The sequence below is a fragment of the Neodiprion virginianus genome, chromosome 5 (genome assembly GCF_021901495.1).
Source record: "Neodiprion virginianus isolate iyNeoVirg1 chromosome 5, iyNeoVirg1.1, whole genome shotgun sequence".
Lineage (NCBI taxonomy): Eukaryota > Metazoa > Arthropoda > Insecta > Hymenoptera > Diprionidae > Neodiprion > Neodiprion virginianus.
Genome location: NC_060881.1, coordinates 24998890 through 25013380, shown reverse-complemented (window position 1 = coordinate 25013380; position 14491 = coordinate 24998890). Strand labels below are relative to the sequence as shown.

Genomic DNA, 14491 nt, shown 5'->3' with positions numbered 1-14491 from the left:
TATACTATTCTACGGAATAGGTACAACAAATAATTTCATCGAGTCGAAGTGAACTTTTCATTTTCATTTTGTGAAAATTAATCCAGCAAACCGTGCCAAAGTGAAATTGCATTAGATTTTATACACCATTATACACATGTATACATAAAATCAATAGAGAACTCTGATATATGTGTATAGTATTGTAATCCGAAAGAATTATTTACTGCTTTGTCGAAGTAACGTGACATTTCTTTCGATCGAATGAGATGAAATTATTTCGCGTAATAGAAGAATCACGGTCAATGGATGTTTTCAGTGATATCGTTTAAACGTACGCATCAGTCAGGGAAAAACTGGAAATATCCGGAAAATTGGAGAAACGTCGGAAAACTCCTATCATTGGTTAGAGTATTGTTCTTCTATGTTTGCAACGAAAAAAAACGACTTTGTTTACAAAGTAAATATTACTATTAAGCGCGCTTCGTGTTATACACTGATTCCATTTCTTTACTATTCACAAACGAAATAAGCAAAACCTGAATTGTGTAATAACAGTTCGCGATAAAACTATAAAATTTAAATAATTTATTGAATGAAACTGTTTTCAAAAAAGTATTTCAAAATCGAAAACGAAATTCCATGTTAATAAGCTTTTACTATTGTATCCAACATATTTCCGTTGTATCCAAGTTTTTCTTACCGACGTTTCCAAGTGTCAAAACCCCTAATTAATGCGCGTTATTTATTTTCTTACTTCTCAGGTGAAAAAGAAGATCAGGGAATCAGGGAAGTAGGGGAATATTTTTTTCAAAATCCATTGCGGCCATCCTTTGATATGTTTCGTGCACATATGTATATACACGGGGCGCTCGAAAGAATGAAAAATAATGGAATGTAGAAAAGAGGCATCACGCACACAGGCCGGATGGCATACGGACAGACCATATATAATATAATATATAACATACCTGTCGAGATTATACGCCACCGTACGCGTAATTATCCCGGTTAAGAAGAGAAAAATGAAAGAAGAAGTAGGAAAAAAAGGAGACCTTCAATTTGAGGTTTACAAGTATCCCGAGACTGGCAGATGCATCGGATAAACATGTATAACAGAGCGCGGAGCAATCCGGTTTGCTTCAAGTTTTCCCGAGTCCATGATCACCGCACCCGGTATACTACGATACACGCAGAGCAAAGTATTCCCATAGTTATGTATAATACATACTTCCAACATGCTTCTTCTCTGCTCAAATATTATCTACAAACACAGCGTCTAACTTCCATGATGACCAAGTCCAAATCAATGTGAAGAAGTCAGCGTTGTAATGTCATATGCAAATAGAAATATCTCAATAATGACTCTGAGTACAGAGTTACGAATCGTTGTTGTTGTTACATGCTATAGTCACATACTTGGATGTTATTTTTTTATCGATTCATGTTTTCTTTTCCTTTTCCTTTTTTTTTTTAAATGATTTTCTTCGAATATCGAAGCCGATAGAGCAAATTGGAAGCTGTTGGATTACTTGCTGCAGGTGCATCGGCACAGCGGAAAGGATGCAGAGTGAGAATATAATCGATCGATCGAGCAAATGTACCTGTACACACGCCGATACGTAGATCATATCGCGCACACACCCGGACGGAAACTAATAATTGACACTTTTGACGTTTGACCGATATCATACTTGTGAAAGCGCTATACGGTACCTATACACCCTCTACGTTATACCGCGTGCATTATACTTCGACAATAAATAATCAATACATCCGACGTATATTCCACGCACACATATATAAAACTTCGCAGCTGCAATAACGTGGATAAATAAATAAGAACGAATGTCCATTAACGTAAGGTACTTGTCCCGTGTATACACATACTAGTTGCATTCCACCAACGCACACGTGTGTGTCGCAGAAACTGCAGCTCGCGGTGAAAAGAAACAAGAAGAACGAAAGGCGAAGAGAATTAGAAAAATTAGAAGAATTGGAAGAAGCGGAAAAATCAGACCCCCGAAGGGAAAAAGTCCTCCTCCACACTACGTCAAGCGGACCCTTACGCTGCACGGTGTGAACGTTACAGTGTTTTTAGTCTCCTCCCGCGTTATCCGTGTACGTAAGAAACTCTGTCGCTTTAGGTACACTTGAGGACAATGAATCTGAGACGGATAATTTTTTACACTAGACAGTTACGTTGGCAACACGGAGAAACCTACAGCGCCACAGTCGGCCGAGCGCGAAACTAACTCAGTCTCGATAAACGTAACGCAATCCATGACCGTCGAATCTAACCTAAGAATATCGCGGGGATAATGACTTGTTGGATTGGCACGTATTCTAAGGTTAGATTCGACGGTCATGGGTTGTGTTGCGTTTATTGAGATTGAGTTTGTTTCGCGCTCGGCCGAGTATGGCGCTGTAGGTTTCTCAGTGTTGCCAACGTAACTGTCGAGTGTAAAAAATGATCCGTCTCAGATTCATTGTCCCCAAGTGTACACGAGTGTAGACGCAAGCTCGTCACGGCTAGCTGGCCACCCATCCGCACCCACGCGTCTCTACCACCCTACCACCCTACACCCATGGTGAGGTGTGGATCAACGTCGTCTCTGACCGTTAACGAGGGGTAGGTTGTACAGGCGATATCCGTCGCACACGCCTCGTTCCTTGTCCTGATCCTAATCCCGATATCCTCGCCTCCGCCAATTTGTGAGATGAGGATGAGGAGGAGGAAAGACGCTACCCTGAATTCCGGGTTGCATTTGCGCGTGTGGATGCGGGAGACGGAAAATGCCAGGTGGCCACCAAGCGGCTCGAGATCCATCCTCCTCTCTCTCTATCTCTCTCTTCCTCTCCTCCGCATCTCGCAAGAGAGAGAGAGAGAGAGAGAGAGAGACTTGGAATAAGTGTCACGCGGCGCGGCGTCTTGCGACGTATTCTCGTCTCTTTCCTTCTCTCATTCCTTCTATTCCTCTATCCCGCTCCAGACTTTGACTTCTTTCCAAAGTCGTCAACTACCACGAGTCACGGCTACGTTCGTCCTCCTCGTCCTCCTACTACACCGGATATCCGCTCATCTCACCCCCTCGACAATCTCTTCTACGCAGAGCTCCCCTGCGACAGCAGAAGCAGCGGCATAAGCATCGGCCAGGGGTCCGGGAGGAAAAAATTCTCCTACATTATACACCCGTGGTATAATAACTTTATTGAATTTTTTCACAAAACCTTCAATGATTCCTTTTCCGATATCTCACTGCTATGGGTATCAACGCATTTTGTACGGTGTCTACCTACTTGACCATTTCCCGGTTTTTTCCCCAGACGAAAATAGACATTTTTCCAGGACTCGTTTTCAACCTAATTTGACAAAAACAAATAAGAACTCACTTTTTTCACGCAAATTAGTTAAAAAGTAGACATCGTAATTTAAAACATTCCAATATTTCTTTCAGTTGAATTTTCCTTCGACTCAATTACCAAATGTATCAATAAACAGTCAAATTTCGAGATGACTATCGAAAGATTAGGATTAGCCATTCTTTAAAAAACACGAAAGTAGAAACATCGATCTAAGATTATCAACTGTTTTTAGTACTAATTTGTATTTTTCATCTATTTTGCGCAGTACTCAACGTCAATTGAAACAATTTTTAAATTTCCACAAAAAAACAATACTTTTCGTCACTTGTACCGTTTTCACGCCAAGCCCCTCGATTGCCTCGCAGATAATAATTTTCTACGTTTGAAATAATCGTACACTAGCGATGAAGAGAATAAAAAAATTTCTAGAACCAATCCTGCATTCCTTGACCTTTCCCGATTTTTCTAGACACCCTTATATCGCTAATTCTCCGTAAATTCTATGCATTGACGTACAACAAATTTTATTCTTCTTCTTCTCACTCTTCCCCTTGATCTATCTATCATCTGTTCTCACGCTCCTGCGCTAGTGACTTTAATACTGGTTAACACCACAATTATTTGAATCATATTTCTCATCCAGTGTGCGCAGGTATAACAACGTGTCAGGGTAAATAAATATCAATTTTCGCAACTCAATGTCTCTCCTTAGATTCTTCTCTCGCACGCTGCACGTCTGTGTAATATTATACCTATGTATTAATTCAGTTTACCGGTCCCCTTACTCGAGTTTGTTCATTGACGCGTTTCAACGTCGCGTCGTCGTCAACGATGTAGGGTAAAATTTTTCTACATTTTTCTTTTCCTTTTTGTTGTAATTTTTTTTTTTTCTTTTTTCTTCTTTTTTTTTACCTACGATATTTTATTTTGTTCACGCTTTGTGATATTCATTTTTATTATATAAGGGTAAAAAAATCACCTCAACAACAACACCAACAACAACAAAGAAGATACTAAAATGTAAGATGTACCTTTCAGGATGGCGTGAGAATACAAACTACGGATGAACAGGAAATTGATAATTGATGAACAGGAAATATTTCTCACACAAGTATTGCAATATATCAAATAAGTGTGAACATATGTGTATATAGTGGTTTGAATAAGGATTCTCGTATAGTGATTTTGAAGATTTAGGTGATTCTGTTTTGACGAAATTGTTCCTCTGGTACATGGTCGATGACAATGATTATGTAACGCAATAATGATTGTAATAAAAGAGAAAATTCCCGTATGATTCACGTATTTTCCAGCCTACTTACGAAATCCCTTTCAATTCCCGATTATCGAGGAAATCTACCCGTCGCTTGACACCCTGTAATATACAGGCACACGAAATTTACGAAGACATAACACGGCCGTTCGTTCGATTAATTGCCTATACAATTCACATCCGCTTTCCCTGCTCCGGGTCTCAAGCCCGCAGCGTTTTACGCGCGATACGAGAGGAGAAGTGTGGCACAGGCCATTTCGATTTTACGCTTTCAGGACGTATAGGATACATACAATATACGTATGTATTGTGTATGCGTGTATTGTACCTGAAGTGAAAGAAATATGTTAAATATGTTCAAGAAGAATGAGAAATAAAGAAAACAATCAACTAGAAACACGCTTTTGTTTTTCGGGGATGAAGTAATTGGGTATCGTACAGAGGATTAAAAACCGAGATGACGTTACCCACTGTGTTTCATTTTTAGTTGTTTTTTTTTTTTTTTTTTTTTTTTTACCTATTTGATTTGTGGTATTGACGCGTTCATTGAATATTATCAATGGGAAGCTTTAAAACCATGGGTTACGGCCAAGGGGGAAAACATCTCGTTGAATTCATGTGTCAATAGGTTTTTAAATTAGTTCTAATTCGCCTAAATAACGAAAGTTAACTGAGAAATCACCAAGTTATGAAAAATTAAGTGAAATCGATTTGAATTAGTTCGGATTTGTGTTGAAGAGAAAATATAGTTAAATAAAAATTGAAACACTGTGAAACACGCTTGAATTAGAATGGATTATCGAGAATGACGAGGAAAAAAAAAAAAAAAAAAAAAACGAAATTCATGAACTGCAATGAGTTAAGTTGAATCGAAGAAATTTATCCGAATTGAAAAAATTAATTTGAAATTAAAAAAAAAAAAAAAAAAAAAAATTAAATCGAATTAAATTTATTGAACTGAAACAAATTATCGTGTCAGTCAAATCTCGAGTTATTTCCCCCTCGGTTACGTCAATGTATTTTTCAATATATAGAAATTTCGACCTGTCCCATAGCATCGTCACCAAGTTACACATGTAAACACACACGCACACAGAGTTACAAACACAAACAGACAAATACCGAAGCGAACGTATATATTTCGCGATGAATAATCTACGAGGCACTTCGACCTAGATAACACACACACACACACACGCATATATACGAGTGTATATAATATATGTATATATATAATATAGATAATAGATATATATACACCTTGACCCGGCACCGGGAGTTCGCGCAGTTGGCTCGGTACCAGGATCTCTGAACATTGAGTGGCGAAGCGAAGCGGATGAAAACGAAGAAAGAAGAAGAAGAAGAAGAAGAAGAAGAAGAAGGCCACAACAGCAGGTCTGGTTTGCGTTACACAAATCGCGTCGTTGAGGAACGCGGGAGGACAGCACGCGTATTATACGTGTTTATACATATATACGTATATAAGGTACCCTCTGCCTGGACGATCGCATTTATATCTCCATACACACCCATATGCATAGAATATACGAGGAAAGGTAAGCGCAGCAGCAGGTTCCTACAATGTTAGAAAAAAATAGAGGAAAATTTTTAGTAAACGCCTATACCCGTTCATCTACGCACGTAATATACATATATAGTATGATAATTGAAAAAGTTTCACTACTTAAACTCCGCGTTGCAGGCATATACATGTAGACTAGCATATACATAGGAGAATAATTATACACACGCATGCTGCAGGCTAATGATTCGTAAACTGACAGTGTTAATCGAAACTTTGGTAGGTAAGTAAGAAAGTACGTGTGCATCAAATATTGCCACAGACGTATGCGTATGCGTATACAGTTAACGATCGAAGCGTTAGTGTCGAATTTGCGATAGAAAATTGGCCCCACTTATTAAACATCACTCCTAATTGGTACGCTTTCGTGAAACGGCTGATTACGGCGGTGTCGTGGAAGTAAATGCTAATCACTTTATTTCTTTCCGCAATTTCCTTGCATTTCCCGTTAGCGTACGTACGTGAGTACGTGTAATTACATCCTACCTTTAATTACACGCGTGAACTAAGTATACAACGTATGCTATATGGATGCGGGGCAATTATGCGAGTGCACTTTGCACTCCTTTCTCAAGCGAAAACTCTCCTCGTATCGCTACCAATTATCAATTTTACGATACATCTGTACGAGCCGTTACGTTTTCTTCGGTATTGTTCGTTCGGATCGTTTCAATGCGGATTCGGTTTTGTTTCTTCATTCGTTCGTACAAAGGTGGCGGCGTTTCAGCGTTCGGGCAGGTAAAAAGAAAAACAACGTTGTGTACTGTGGAACGAGTTGAATGGAATGGGGCGATTCGAAAATTGGTCAATTCGATCGTTATAATTGTTGCTTAACATCGTTCGAATGGATTTCATTGAGAATCTTCTCTTTGTCGTTGAAGTGTGGTTCTGAAAGTACGAGCGATTCGATTTTTTTTTTCTTTTTAATTAAATAAAAATCAACTTTCCGAATCATTGTTTTACAGTAACGTTGTCTTTATTTTGTTCCCCTCTTCGGCACTATCGTATCGCGAAAATTCGGCAGCGGATAATTGAAAATAAAGTATGAGAGTGAGTATGGAGGAAAAGAAACAGAGAATATCAAATAAGACGATAAAGAAGACGAAGAAGGAGGAGGACTTTGAAACTATGACGCGACGCCAATAATGCACAAAATAGAAGCGAGACTCGCGTAAAAAAACGGCGAAAAGAGAAGCACGAGTAGAGGCGGAACGACAAGGATAAGAAGAATAGGAAAAACGATTCCAGGAGGAACACCCCGTTATAATTTAATCGAAGAAAATTCACTCAATAACTGATCGATTGATGAATGCAATGCAATGTAATGTAATGTAATGTACCTATATAATGTTGTTTCACGTATACACGAATTGATGCAAGTAATAAAGTGAGAGGAAAGACGAAAACACAAATCGATGACTTGGCGAAATGAGATGAAAGAAAATGAGGCGCGAGATTTCAGAAATAATAATAAAAGAAGAAAAAAAAAAAGGAATAAAATCTTGAAAGAAAAACTAACGGAGTTGAATGTCGTGTCGTGCGCGTGGGTGTTGATTCGATGTCACACGTGTACCATGCAAGTACGTACGTGTACGTATATCGTAGGTATACGATCGAAGGATAAAGATGGTCAAGGTACGAAGAGATGACAGAGAAGAAGAAGAAGACGAAAAATATGAACACGTGGACCGCGATGTTGCAGCTACACTTGGCGTCGCGAGCATGATACTGAATCAGTGAATTTTCCTTTTGTCAACCTCTGTTTTTTTTGTCTTTTACTTGTTTGTTTGTCGGAAACGATACGTTCACGGGTGAAAAATTTAAGATAGATTGTAATAAAGCGAAGAAAAAGGGTTACAGAAGCTTTCTTTTCAATCTGTATCCGATTACGATATCGGAGTATGAAATAACGATAACCGATGTACGTATAATGAAACGTCTACGACAATACATACACGATGTAATATAAAAGTGACCATAGGTAACATGTACGATATTATCAAGTTGCGTTAGCTACGAGCGGCAAACTGAGTCTGCAGGTTCGTCGTCAAAGCTTTGATTATAAATCGTTTTCGTGTTTATCGATTCTTATCGTAAATTTTTTTCATTTTATATATATATTGAGTCTTTCGACAGAAGAAGAAGAAGAAGAAGAAGAAGAAGAAGAAGAAGAAGATGAAGATGAAGATGAAGACGACTGAAAGGGAGAGAAAGACAGATATATATATATATATATATAAAGAAGAAAGTGTAGATCAAACATACGTACATGTATTATACACGATATTTGTGTACACGCGTAGAAAGGAGAAAGAACGAGATATTGTATGCAGAGCGATGTTAAAGCGAGAGAGAGAGAGAGAGAGAGAGAGAGAGAGAGAGAGGGATTCGTGGACTACAATTTTAGCACGTATGAAGTATTAACAAACCGGGGGAAAAGGTACCAAAAATAATCCCTCTTCGATGAGAGAGTGAGAGAGGTAGGGAGAGGTTGGGGGGGGGGGGGGAGGAGGAGGAGGAGGAGGAGGAGAAATAAATCGGGGGTTTGCCCGCTACTGTGTTGCTTGCGATGCTGATGCCGATGCCGGTTATATCGCGCTACACTGTTTAACTTCTCGGTGTTGCCCCGCCGCGCTCTTCTTCTTCTTCTTCATCATCTTCTTCTTCTTCTTCTTCTTCTTCTTCCGCAGGGGGTTATATAGCTCAGACTAACGGCGGAAAACCGTCAGAGTGATTCGTTGGCTACGCACGCGGATCTCTCCCTACAAAACTTGTTACACCTCTTGCGCACGTTTCACACGGATATACATATATATATATATATATATATATATATTACACAGACGCGAGATAATCTAAAAATCGGAGAAAGGATAAATAAATAAATAAAATTCGTTAAGGGAGCGAGAGGGAGAGGGAGAGGGGGGGAAGAAACGGAAGAAAAAAACACAAAAAACAAACGAGAAGGGAAAAAAAAAAAAACACAAATATAAAGAAATCGATCGTTACAAATCATCGTCCGTCAGCATCGTTCGACAATCGTTATAACTACGTACAATTACTACATTGTATACCGAAGTGGCATGTATCTTGACGTAATGTTTCGTGATTAATAAACTTCACCTTTCGTTCACGAAGACTGTACCCGAGCACCTCGTTGTAACCGATCTCGATATCCGTTTAAGTTATTTGTTTTTTCGTTTATATGGCAAAGAGGGAAAGGGAGGGAGGGAGGGAGGGAGGGAGAGAGAGAGAGAGAGAGAGAGAGAAAGTGGCGACAAAAAAAAAAAAGAAAGCAAAAATAAAGAATGACGGAAAGAAAAGGAAGGTTGGGTGTCGTGTGATCGTACGATGTATCGAAAATCGGTATTACGTAATTCCGTCAAACGTAAACGTTGTATAATAATCGAGTGATCTCGTGGTCCCCAAGCAGCGCGGCATCGGGTAATCCGTAGAGCAGTAACGGCACGATTTTGATACGGATATAAATTTAAAAGAAATAAAAAAAAAAAAAAACCCCAAAAAACCAAAGAATAAGAAAAAAAAAAGGAATAATTCCGAAGAGAAGTTTAAGCCGCTTCGGCCGATCGTCGAATTTTAAGGCAAGACTTCTTTACGTCGCACCTAAATGGTATAATATACGATATTCCGATCGTTCGACTTTACAGTGTTATTTATGTGTTTATTGTAAAATATACGTATGCGCGTATGTGTGTGTGTGTGTGTGTGTGTGCGTGTGCGTGTTTGTACGTGCGAAATGATAATAGACGAAGAAATTCGCGAGTCGGTTATTTTTGTGGCACATCGGTATCTCGGTACACCGGACACAAGATCATGAGGAGCCCGAGATGATGTTGATGTCGATGATGACGATGATGATGCTGATGACGATGATGACGATGATGATGATGAGAAGCAAAAGCAACTGTGCGGATAGGATGGAAGTAAGTATGGAAGAGTAGCAAGTCAGGCAGGCAAGGCAGTCAGGCAGTCAGTAGTCAGTCAGTCAGTCTCAGGCAAGCTGTAGGACTTACCTCTGCTGTTTTTAGACCTCCACTCCCAGAACTGCACGGACGGAGCGCCAAGCCAAAACCAAAATACCACCAATATAGCGAGGGGGCACCGCCGCCGACTAACCTAGCTGACGCGCGCGATGGCGGCGCCCCGACGACGGACGTCGCGACGCCCCATCCCACCCCCCCCCTCCCCTTTCCACCTCCTCCACCCCTCCCCGCGAAGTTACTCGCGCTGTATCCCACCACGAAAACCTTCTTCATCTTCTTATTCTTCTTCTTTACCCCGCCCCCTATCTCACTTCTCCTTTTTTTTTTTTTTTTTTTTTCAAATATTGTACGTACACACACACATATATATATATATATATATATGATGTATGAACGGATTTTTTTAATCGTCGAAAGAATCACGGGGAGTAGATAAAAACGCAGGACAAGCTTCTGTCTTGTTTGTTTGTCCTTTTCCTTAACGTGTTTTGCTTACTTTTGTTTTTAGCAATTATTTTCTCTTTCTCTCTCTCTCTCTCTCTCTCTTTTAGAATTGGCGGAAAAACCGTGAAAATCGTATATACCTAATATACGTACTACTAGCAGACCGTTGCGGTTCTGCTAGTCTGATGTTTTCGAATGCTTCTTTGCGCAGGCAAAACTATCTGCGTAGTTTTACCTACTTCTAACATTATAGACACAGACGTGTTACACTGAGAAAAATTTCATTTTTTACAGTAACTAGAAGAATTCGGTAAAACAGGTATCGTTGAAAAAACTGTTTGAATATTGTTGGAATTAAGAAAAACGAGGTACGCCTAAACATTTTGCGCTATCGTCGATCCTTTTTTTGGTTATCCCAACGCGAAATCAGTTTCTGAGGTTTACTCTGCGTTTTTTAGTTAAACAAGGCTTTAACGTTAATTTATTGTTGCACAAGCGTTAAATTTTCGCAACAGTTGCAAGAAAATATAGCAACAGCGATCGTAATGAGAAAGAATAGCAACTGATACTAGAAATCTAATCTTCATTTTCTACCTAGAACTATATTTTTCGATAGTGGTAAAAAATGAAAATAGTCAAGGACTGAGCGGTAACCGGAACTAAAAATTTCTCTCAGCGCATGCTCTTCGCGGACAGTTTTTTGTAGAGCTCGTTGAAAACTTAAAAACTTTTGGACGTAACTTTTCACCATCTGTAAGAGTTCGTAGTAAGCGTGTCATCCCGTTCAGACTTGGTTTACAAATATCCTTATACCTCGAAAATTAATCAACTCGTAAAGGAATAAAGTCTATATCCTGGCCAGACGTTGTAGCTATCCACAGAGAAAAAAAGAATCAAAATCGGATCGGTAGTTTTGGAGTTACAAGCGAACTGAGAGACGCTGAGTTTTGTACACGTAGAGAAGAGAAGAGATTCGACAAAATCCTCATCCGGACTCGATGTGGGAACGGACACGAAAGAGTGAAAAAGAAAAAAAGAGAGAGAGAGAGAAAAGAAAATCGTACAGAAATATAAGTTAGTGTCGTTTGAGATTATAATTTTATCTATACAGATCCAAGAGTTTAGAGATTCAAGTTGATTTGATGGATTTTTATTTACAAAGAACGTAAAAAGAAATATTAAACGAACATTTATTTCTATTGTCAGTTTAATCGGAACTTTTTTTTTTACCTCTGAGTTCAAGTTAAAACAGAGATAACGTGAAATTATTCAAAGGTTTAAAATCTCAAATCTGTAGGACTCCGCGACATGTCGATGGACCGGATTTCTTGGAAAATTGTTTGAAATGTTTGACCTTTGCAAAAGAGGGTAAATAAAAGAGAAAAAAAAAAGAAGAAGAAGAGAAATTGACGATGAATATTATCCCACGTAATACCGAGATATGATAAGCTTTAGACACCATTTCCTTGAGAGGATAAAATCCCGAACTTTTCATCCTCCCTCCTCCCCTTGAGAAAATGACCAACGTATAACGCATTGAAATTTTCCAAATGAAAACATTCAAATCTCCCCATTTGCTCAAAAACTGAAGTCTAATTGATGCCTTACTTTTATTAACAAAAAAAGAATACCTCGCATCTTTAGAAATGTCCGAAATTTAGGTAAAACCATGGTAAAGAAAGCATACCTTTATTTTGAAAAGCTAACTCCTTCGAAAAACATTCTAAAATTTTGCAGTAACGATTTTTTCACCAACTTTTCGTCAAGTCAACGTTGCTAAACGAAGTAACCAACAATTTGCAGGATTATCGTGCCGCCGGAAGAAAAAAAATTTGCTTCGTTCAAAATTCAAACAATTCCGTGATTTCGAAGAGATGCGATGTTTCCTTAATTTTTTACTCTTCGTAAATCTATGATTCGTGACTTGAAACCGAATCGTGGTAAAAAAAAAAAAAAAAAAATTCAAAAAAGATCAGTAACGTTCCTTTCGATGTACAGATTCTAAAATATTGTCCAATTTCCCAAAAAAACTTGTTCAAAGAAATAATATCAAAACGCACCAGGTTTTCCTTTCATCGGCTATCGTTGATAAAGCTAATTTTTTCACTTTCAGCCATCGTAAAAAGAGAAAAAAAAAAAATTGAAAATAGTTAGACGCACGGTAAGAGAAGCGTAAGCGCAATGCAGCTTGTGGAAATTTCTCTGATTAGCGGCGAGAGCCGAGGAAAGGGAAGAGAAAACGTCGCGTTGCACCTTTTAAACCCCTGACAACGTCGGATATACACAAGGTGTACATACCGCACGACGTATCGGAAGACGGGGATTGGAAGCCCCGTGTATAATGCATTCCAGCCAGCATAACGAAGATTGAAATTGTTCGAAAATAGGATCAAGATTGATCTCAACCATCGGACATTTACAGGGTAGCCGATATCGCTGAGTGATATAAGGTATACCTATAGCTACAACTTCGTAATAATTGATGCTGCATAATCGAATGAACGGCACCGGCACCGTTATATAATACATACATATATATATATATATATATATATATACGTACATGTATGTGTATATATAGGTATGTGTAAGCTGAGCGATATGCAGTCGCGGAATCACAGCGTTGTGCTAAAAATTTCATCCAACGACGAAGACGACGATGCGGATATGCTTCGATATCCATTTTCAGGTACGTGAACGTACAGGGTGGGCCCAGCAAGAAAGAAATGGGACCGATTTGTGATGCGAATAAAACTGAAACGTGTCAAAATTAGATGAAAGAATTTAGTCATTTAGCGTTTGAAAATATGGTAAAACCTTTGTTCGTTGTTGAGATACGGCGCTCTTGAAATGTTTGGTTCTGAAACGGTTTCTGGGAGTGTGGAAAAAAAAAAAAAAAAATTAACAACGAAAAATGTTCGACTCAATTTTCTTCCGTAATTGTGATTCCAAGATTGATTCTAGCGTTTTAAAAATTCTCACGAGATCTTCTTGTAGAATTAGAATAAAAATACGAGCTTCGATGTGAAAATTCGGTGTTAGGAACGACGTCGTGAAAAAAAGTCGGGAACTTGATCGAAATTGATTCAGCCAATGACAAACCATCAACCGCCAGTCGGATGTAACGAACATTTTTGATTTTTCGAGACGGCGTTACGGCTGACATTTTTTATATCGGTTAATCAATTAGAACGTAACATTTTCAGTCGTCGGAGAGAATTTGTCAGCGATCCGTGAAAGTTTTTGCCCTTACTTCCGAGGAAAAACCGTCATTTCGCGATTTTGAAATTGTCTGAAATTTAGTAAAGCGAAATAAAGCAAAGCACAATCATATTTCTAAATCGTGCTGCCTTAAAAATCATTGTAAAGTTAAGAAAATAGTGATTTTTTCACCAACGTTTCGTTACGATAACGTTACTAACCACCTTCAACCCCGTTTCTGGTAGTAGTAACCGTAAATGGTGGACACGTTGAACCGAATAATAATTAGACAAGTTTTAAATATTAAAAATTAAAGAAATAAATGAAACGCACAGTGTTATAAATTTTTCTCAATCACTCGAACCAAAACAACTTCAATCCTTGAATCATAATTTAAGATCAAAGTTACGTCGAACATTCTTTAATATTAAATATTTCGTCAGTCTCCCAGCGACTTTTTAAAAACCCGATATTCAAGAGCGTGTATCTCGGCAGCGAATGAAGATTTTTCAGATTTTTTCACGCGATACGAAAGATCAATTCTCCTACTCTCAAGCAAAATAACGCGATCAAAAATCGGTCGACGCGTTCGTTATTTACTCACGTCGGTAAAATCGTTCCCGCTTTTTTATGCCCACCCTG

At 38.7% G+C, this 14491-nt stretch overlaps 1 protein-coding gene across 8 annotated transcripts in view; it reads right to left on the bottom strand.

The window, feature by feature from the left end:
* LOC124304341 (myocyte-specific enhancer factor 2) overlaps window positions 1–14491 on the bottom strand; it is a 54859-nt gene that overhangs the window by 21309 nt on the left and 19059 nt on the right. Inside the window, exon 1 of one of the 8 annotated variants that reach the window (XM_046762396.1) lies at window positions 10235–10357. The exons of the other annotated variants lie outside the window; for them this stretch is intronic. The gene's annotated coding sequence lies outside the window, so the exon portion shown is untranslated. Of the gene's footprint in view, window positions 1–10234; window positions 10358–14491 lie in introns of those variants that run through there. 8 annotated transcript variants of the gene reach the window in all.